Below are 8,233 nucleotides of genomic sequence, written 5' to 3'. Positions count from 1 at the left end.
AGCAGAAAGCAAACTAGAAAATTAACAGTCCTGATCATTATTTTTGACTGAGCTTACCACTGGCTGACTAAAATACGAGTAGGAAGCTTTTATCTGGGTGCTAAAGAAAAGTAGGTTCTTGGATCTGAAACTGAGTATAACTCAGACTTGTAATAGACTAAGAGCACACATCTGCATCATTTTAAGTCTTCTGAGTAGTCCCATTTTCCTTCGTTATCTATGAAATTTTGCTTTGCTCTTGGCTTCTTGAAGGTGTTTTTCTCTTGTCAAGTGCAAGAGAGAGATCTCAGCCAAGAAACTGAGAGTCTAATTTTCTTGTGCTGATCAGCAGTTTTGCTCCATATCTCCAAGCAAATCCAGGGATTGCAGATTTATTGTTTTGGGGGTTTTTTTAATAGTGTGAGTTTACTTGCACCAGCTGCTCTGTCCCAGTTACTCTTACTTTGATAGCCAGAAAGGAGATGTCCAAAACTGTCTGGGTAGTGGCTGAAAACACTGTCCTAGCGTCCCAGGCTGGGAGCCTGATGAAATGGAGTGTGTTTTGTTTTTCTCTCTCTGCTGAGCTCTGTGCTACTGCGGGTCTGACACTCAGGTGGCCAAATTTCTGCTCTAGTGGTTTGGAATGTGGGTTGCTGCAAATAATATAAAAGGAAGACAGAAGTGACGTGCAGTCATGGTAAGTCTGAAAATGCAAAAATCTTAAGTTGACGTTCACAAATTATGCAGTCCATCCTTGTGAGTAGTCCCTATTAAATGTTGCGAGATTTCTCTAGTTAACATTGCTGATTTTTAGAAACACAGGACTGTAGAGGTAGGGAGGTTTATCTGTGATAGAGGGGAAAATTGAAAAAAACCTCGTGCTTCTAAATGAATAGTCTGATGATGTTCTGCTCAGAAATGTCCTCAGGAACAACTAGAAAATCTGTTGACTGAAAAACCTAGAAGGATAAAGAGGGAATGCACATGGAATGCTTTTCTTCAACATCTACCTAATGTTAGTAATTTGTTACTTTTGGAAAATTGTTAGAATTTTCTTACTTTAGTTTACTGCAAAATTAATATACCGTAGCCTAGTGCCACTGGGGTGATTTGTTGTTTTGTTTTTTTTTTTCTTAAATGCCTGAATCCTATTGAACGTCAGTGAGGCTTCTCAAAGTATACAGACCCCTTGAAAACTTCCTGCCTGTGAATTTCAAATTTAGCTTTGGCATTAAAGGAAAGCAACTTAGCGCATTTAACAGCCCCTTCTCGAGGCTGCAGCAAAGGGAAATCAGTGCGTTTCTTCCTTCCAGTGGGAAGAGTCCAGCCCAGAAAATGAATCAGTGGTGTGCTCGTGCCGCATTGCTGCCGGAGCTGAACTCTGCACGCTGTCTCTCCCTGCTCTCTCCCTCCAGGACAAGTCTTGTAAACAACCTCCAGCAAAGCGGCGTGGATACAACAGCAGTTCTGTTATTCCCAACAAATGTCCCAATAAAGTTGGCTGTCATGCTCGCGCCACTGCATGTTCTTGCCAGTTGCCTTCACAGCTGGTGCCCAGGAAGGTTGGTTGGCACTTTCTGCGGAGGGATCTGCAGCCAGCACGGGGATGGGAGGCACCACACTGCCCGTGCCCAGCACAGGCCAGTTTTGGAGGGACCCAGCCTGCACGTTCCCTGCTGCATCAAATGCTCACCTAGGTATGTAACCCTGTCTGCACCTTTTTCCCCTCCAGGTGGATTTTATTTTGCACACCTACCACTCATCTTTGTACCAAACACATGGTTGTATTTATTATTTAATTTGTTGCTCTCTGTTTCTTAAATCTTAGTACTGTTTTTTGACTAAAATCTGATTTTCTTCTTAGGATGTGGTTGCTCGAGTTACAATTTTAAGTTTCTTCTGTGCTTCGTATTTCTATTTAGTTACAGTTTAAGCAAGCTATTGGCTACATAGGTGTTTGTCTGTGTAGGCAAATTTTTTCTTTAAATGAGTTGTCTATGTGTGGCTTTGGCAGGATGGGTAATTCCAGATGCTTTGTCACCAAATCATCACTTGGGAACGTGCCTGTATGCTCTTGCCTCCTCTGAGTACCTCCTTGTATTTCTGATGTTTTGCCTCTTCCCATTTTCTGTTTGTGATCCCTTGAAATTACAGACTTCTCCCTAGTTCTCTTTTTGCATAGCTCAAAGACTTTCAGGTATGTTAGCAATGGACTCTTGCCTGTTCTCACAGGGAAAACAGATATGAACAGTGGCCAAAACAATGGGCCACGTAAGAATGGGGTAATTGTGCAACAGTCCTTGCCCAGAATATTCTTCCAGACCTCAGGGACGTTTTGGACCAGAGATGAAGTTTTTGGGTTTAATGGTCTCTTGCATATTTCTCCTCCGTTAATTTGCTCCCTGAGACCAGGTGAACTCTGAGAACTCGTAACATCCTACTACAGGGATCCTGAAAATCCTACCTGTTGTATGAAGTATTATTTTAGCTCCTGATAGTTTTGTTCAGTGATCCCCATTTCTTGCATGGAAACTGACAACAAGATTGCTGACTAGCTTGGTCAGGACACTGGTGGTTTTATTATCTTCTGTCATATCCTTTACCAGTCATCTTTTTTCCTGGCTGGAGGGTCCTAGCTTACGTTTTTGTTCCCTGTATAGAGATTACTCCAAACTTTTCTTGATCTTAACCACATGTTTCTGAGCTTTCTCAGTTTTTATGTCCTCTTCTAAGGAGAAGAGGAGAGGAACCAGAACTGCATATGATGCTTGGGATGTGGCATTTGTGGAAGTGTGTGCTCACTATTCTGTCCTTCAAGTCCTCTGGTTGGTGTTTTTTAGTGCTACTAAATATCAAGCTGTTGTTTCAGTGGAATTGCCTGTCATGACCTCATTATTATGTTCTGAGAGGCAGTTGAGAACCTGTTGTTTTGCATATGATGCTAACGTTATCTTTCCTCACACAGATCACTTTTATCTGCAATGAGTTTCACTTGCTGTTTTATCATCCAGTTGTTCAGTCTTGTAAGGTCCTTCTGCACTTCTTTTTTTTAAGTTGGACCTAAACCAGTAGCTACCAGATCGAATTGTGTCCCACCCCAGTTAGTTTTCTAGGAGTCTGCAAGTCCTTGGCTGTTCTGAAGGGATCCTGAACTAGTAGTTTCATTACAGCTAGGTCACAGGAGAGGAATTTCACATCAAAATGCCAGTGAGCAGGATGACCGAGCACCAAAGAGAGTACAGCATTTTATTTCTAATATTTAAATAATTAAATATCTGCCCACAAATTGGTCTAACAGAATGCCTGTCACATGGAAAATACCAGACTTTGGGAGGGAAAAAAGTGTCCTTAGGAACACAGCAATCAGACTTCTGGCAGCCTCCCCTGAATCTTTTCCAGGGCTCATCAACCTAGAAATCTATCTTTCTGAGAACCACCCCCTACACTCCTATTTTCTATGGCTTTTCAGGCTTCAGATTCACCAACTGACTTGTTGTGCAACAAGGTGATACCCTGAACATCATGTTACCAGAATTTCTTGCCCTTGTAGGTCTGAATGTCTCCTTGGCCAGCTGTTAGTCTGGTACACTGTCCAGCTGTGTGCCTGTATTTTCAGCTGGATACTTTAGGGCAGTGAAGAGGGAGTTGGAAACAGCCCGAAATACTAAAAATGTCTGTTTCAGTTGTTCCAAGTGATTTTACTCCTGCAGGAAACTTTGCATTTTCAACTCTTCATTCTCCATCATCTGAATTTTTACAAATGCACAATCTCCTGGGGAACGAAATTCCAGGTCCTGCATAATAGTGAAAAACACTGTGAACTTAATGCTGCTTGTAACATGGTAATAAGAAATATGAGTGTAATGACAACCAGCATAATTAAAGCTTCCTAAAATTTTTTTTTAAAACCACTTGCTAATGTATCAGCATTTGGTTAGTTTCTTCACCAAAGAAACCCAAAGAAAAAGACAGAAGTAAGGGAGGACAGGGCAGAAGCTGTTCAGTAACACCCCTGGTGCTTGATGCAGATGTGTTGGATGTAAAGCCAGGTGATGGGTAACTCAAATGACTCAAGGTGAGCTAACTGAAGGATGGTTCTCAGCAGCTGTTTTTGAAATGTTGCAGGAATGTATGTTTAATTAGACAGCCTTGTAGGTTCCACACACTTGCCACTGAGAAGTGAGGCAGTCTGAGCTTGTAGATGAAGACCTAAAAGATGGAGCAACTGAGGACAGAGGGCACATCAGGAGACGGTCACTGGGAGTTTTTCTGATCATTAAAGCACAGAAACCAGAAAGATATATGTTGGAAGGGGCCTTTGGAGGTCACCTAATCCAAACTTCTCAAAGCAGGGCTAACTTCAAGGCTAGGCTAGTTTACTCCAAGCTTTGTCTAGATCAGCCTTGAAAGTCTTTTTAGGATGGCACTTCAGCCACTGCTCTGGACAAGCTTATCCTTAACCGTTCTCATGAGGAAGAAATTCTTCCATATGTCCAGATGGAGCATTCCCTGCTGCATCTGCTGCCAGTTGCCTCTTGCCCTACCAATATGTACTTGTACCCTTGAGAACAGTTTGGCTCCATCTTCTCTGCAACCAGTGTTGAGTACTGAAGGGAGTAGATGAAATCCCCCTAACAGTCTTCTCTCTCAGGCACACAAACCCAGCTGGCCCTCACAATTCTAACGGGTCTCTGTTTGCAACAGGGTACCTATCACTGATGAAAAACCTCTCTAAGCTGTGGAGAAAGAGGAGATATTTGAGCTTTCACCTTCTCCCAGAACTGTGTATTACTGGCCCATAATCACATGTCTATCTTTTCTGAAGAAACCTTCTTCTGTCTTCTTTAATGTGACCAGCAGGTTGAAGGAGGTGATTCTCCCCCTCTATTCTATTCTGCTGTTGTGAGACCCCACCTGGAGTTCTGCATCCAGCTCTGGGGCCCCCAGCACAAGAAGGACGTGAACCTGTTGGAGTAAGTCTGGAGGAGGGCCACAAAGATGATCAGAGGTCTGGAGTACCTCTCCTATGAACATAGGCAGAGAGAGCTGTCTGAACAACTGGAGAAGAGAAAGCTTCAGGGAGACCTTAGAGCAGCTCTTAGTACCTAAAGAGGGCTTGGAGAGGGACATTTTACAAGGGCATGTAGTAATAGGACAAGTGGAAATGGCTTCAAACTGAGATGGTGGGTTTAGTTTGGATATTAGAAGAAAATTCCTCACTGTGAGGGTGGTGAGGCACAGGAGCGGGTTTCCCAGAGAAGCTGAGGATTTCCATCCCTTGAAGTGTTCAAGACCAGGTTGGACAGGGCTTTGAACAACCTGGCCTACTGAAAGGTGTCCCTGCCCTTGGAAGGGCCATTCGAAGTAGATGAGCTCTAAGGTCCCTTCAACACAAACCATTCTGTGATTCTTAGTGCTTATAGGATTTAAGCAAGAATCCACTGAAACAATGAGTTGACACCAGGTCAAACGACTGTGTACAAGAACAAAGAGGAACTAACCCCCCATTTTTCAAAAGAGTTGGACATTGCTACATGTTTTCTGTACTTTTAATTGCTCTTATGGATTTTTTAATACCACCTTGAGTTTTGCAATCTCAGTCAGTCTGTTCTCCGTTTTTTAAACTCGTCATTTGCATAGGTACAGACCTTGGGAAGTTTATGGTATGCTTATTTTTTATATGTTTCTGTGTCTTATTTCATAGCTCTGAATCTGAGTGTAGAGAGACAAGTGCTGATCTGAAATGGTCTTCACCTTGGAAATATTGTTCTTTTAAACCTTAGTAATATATTTCATGGTGGGGTACAGCAGAATTTAAATTGGTTGCTGCAAAATCAGCTTAAGTTATCTGGATTTACATTTTTTATTGTTGAAAATAATTTAGAGCTTGTGAAAGGTGGCAGATTGACAGCCTTGAAGTTAATCTGATTGTCCCATTATTTCCCAGCATCTCTCAGCCTTTTAAAGACATCTGCTCTTTTCTAATCTCCCACAACTCAGTTTCTCAGGTGACTGCTAAGTCTTCTGAGACAGTGAAAGCCACTTCTCTAGGTATCCTTAAGATGATGTTTATCAGGCTTGTCTAATTTGAAGATGTCTAATTTATTTTGTTAGGTGCAACTTACTTCATTACTCTGTTCTTGCTCTTGTCCCTGAGACCTTTTCTTCATTGATATGTGCGTGAGCAGCCTCTTTTTTTTAAGTGGCCAGGTCATCAGTTTAGATCCATTAGTTACAGTATAGAGAACACAGGTTTAAAAGAAATAACAGGTAATTCAGCTTAAAATCATCTGCTGATTCCTTCTTCTTTAATATATTTATCAGTGTTTTCTTTGGGCCATTCAACAAGGTGTTATCCTGAGATTGTCTTGCTAAGTTGAATCTCATTTTGCACATATTTCTTCCTAATATCTATGTATGTATAAAAGAATCTTTTATACTTACTTTGGCAAACAGAAAAAGTTTACAGTATTTTTTATGACTCCTTTTATTGCTTAAAAGCCCACAGTGAAGGATCACTGATGTGGCTAGGAGGCTGGAGCACATGCCCTGAAAGAAGAGGTTGGGAGAAAGGAGTTAGTTCAACCAGGAGAAAAGTGGTATGTGACATCTAATTGCTCTCTTCCAGTAAGTAACAGGTGGCTTAGAAAAGACAAAGCCACTTTTCAGGGCAAAGTGATGAGACTCATAGCAAAGGATACAAAGATGCAGCAAGGGAGACTCCAGCGGGACATAAGGAAAAAACTATTCCCCACAAAAAGAGTTGAGCACTGGGGCAAGTGGCCCAGAGAGATCTTCAGAAACTTGTCTGAGTGAGGCCCTGAGCAAGCTGATCTAGGTGGGAAGCAGGCTCTGCTTTGAGGAGGGAGTTGGACTAGCTCACCTCCAGAGCGGATTCAAACCACAGTCTTTTTCTGATTCTAGGATAACTTCCTGAGTGATGTCAGTGATGTACAGACAGCCACAGATGCCCAGGAGTCTTTTGCTTAGTACACCTTCACCCACCCTCTGGCTATCCAGACATGGAAGTATTGCATTTAGCTATTAGGGAAGCACGTGTACACGTCTGACTTGAGCTAAACCAACCTGCAGTGGTCTAACAACGCAGTTACTGGATCCCCTGCTGACACTACATACAGCAGGTTGGTATTGCTAGTGCTTTTCATTCTCTGTAATTCTAGTTAATTCAGTGGAATCTACCCAAATGCAGCAGGAATAACTTCATTGTTAATTCAACTGTGTCATAAATCAGAGGATAAAAGAGTTGAAACTGCTGATGAAGTTGTTATGTTAGATTGCTGTAGCAGAAATAAGCCTCCACCTTTAGTAGCACCACTCCACATTTAGTGCCACCATGCCGCACCGTTACTTAAGGAGCACTATAGAAGGTACAAGGCTGGTGAATTGTGTCCTGTGTTTCAAAATGCTGTATTCCTGGCTGAAAGGCGCTGCAGTACATGAGTAATGCAAGGCATCTACAGATCTGAATTGTTCCCATTTCCATTAAGTCATACGTTCAGCTGTAAATGTTACATTGTCTCTAGAGGCAGAGGATGAGTTGTACAATGATGACTGTGAATTTCAGATAGAAAGGGCAGATCTGAGCAGTTTTAGAACATTTTCATTTCCTAAAAGAAAAATTTAAAAAACTATGTTAGGGCAGGATTATCTGGTTACTAGATAGCACAGAAAAACCCATGGTCCCTTTACCTTTGGCCAAGGGATGGCCACCCACTCAAACAAGCACCAACACAGTACTGTGCCCAGGCCTGAACTTTGACATAGGGGGGGATGTTTAGGCATTGCTAATTGGTTTGTGGCAAAATCAGGGGGTGCAGGAGATTCAGTTTCTCTGTTGTCTCAAAAAGGAAGTGAGGGTATGAATGGAATGATACCTGTGAGGCACTCATCCTAGTGAGACTACAGTATGTTCCAAGGAAGTTGGGAAGTTCCTTGCTAGGGAAGAAATACTGGTGGAAGGTGTTGATAGCAGGCAAGTGATTTGTTCTAGATGGCTTATGAGACCATCCTAAAAAGAAATGTTCTGTGAAGAGAAGTAATGCATGCATGTGCTGATGGGCTGCCAGTATGCCCCACAAAAGGTCATCCCATCCCATGGAGATATTTCTGATGCTCTAGAACATCTTAAAGATAGTTGGAGACAACATTAAGCCAACTGAACCTTACTTCCCTGTGGATGGGACTTCAGTGTTTTCTTGGATGTCTTCTATTATTAGCCAATTTGGGTTTTCTT

This window comes from Myiozetetes cayanensis, unplaced genomic scaffold (assembly GCF_022539395.1).
Source record: "Myiozetetes cayanensis isolate MyiCay16 unplaced genomic scaffold, myiCay2020 scf1, whole genome shotgun sequence".
In the NCBI taxonomy this organism is placed as follows: Eukaryota; Metazoa; Chordata; class Aves; order Passeriformes; family Tyrannidae; genus Myiozetetes; species Myiozetetes cayanensis.
Note: the sequence above shows the minus strand (reverse complement) of the source record.